Source organism: Galeopterus variegatus, unplaced genomic scaffold (genome assembly GCF_000696425.1).
Source record: "Galeopterus variegatus unplaced genomic scaffold, G_variegatus-3.0.2 Scaffold5680, whole genome shotgun sequence".
NCBI lineage: Eukaryota > Metazoa > Chordata > Mammalia > Dermoptera > Cynocephalidae > Galeopterus > Galeopterus variegatus.
The window spans coordinates 99,996-100,401 of NW_007731791.1; the positions used below are offsets into that span (position 1 = coordinate 99,996).

General features: G+C 71.4%; 1 protein-coding gene across 1 annotated transcript in view; it reads right to left on the reverse strand.

The window, feature by feature from the left end:
• Window positions 1-406, reverse strand: part of LOC103605248 (ankyrin repeat domain-containing protein 12-like) — a gene marked incomplete at its 3' end in the record, with an annotated part of 81,232 nt that extends 80,826 nt beyond the window's left edge. The window contains exon 1 of the mRNA XM_008589828.1: window positions 117-406. The remainder of the gene's footprint in view (window positions 1-116) is intronic.

Here is a 406-nt window from a genome sequence, read left to right on the forward strand (position 1 = left end):
CGGGAACGGCAGACCCGCGCCGAGGACCACTAACGGCCTGTCACTGTCAGGACGGCGGCCACTCGGCCCGGCCAGGGGGCGCGCGGCGGGCCTGGACGGGTGGGCGCGTCCCCTACCTTGCTCTGGGGAGGGTGGACCGGAGCAGCGCGGAACTGAGGGTCTCCTCCCAGGCGCCGGGAACAGGCTCGAAACCGCGCCCCTCCTTCCTCCTGAGCTGTCGCCACGCCCCCCTAGCCCGCACGGACCGGAGGCTCGGTCGGCGCGGGACGGTTTACCCCCTGAACGAGTGCTTCGGCGTGGCCGTTGCTGTCGCTGTCTTAGTCGCCGCTGCAACCGCCACTAACGCCGCCGAAGCCGGGCTTGAAAACATCTCCGGTCCCGGTCCGTCTCTCACCACGGCCTCCTC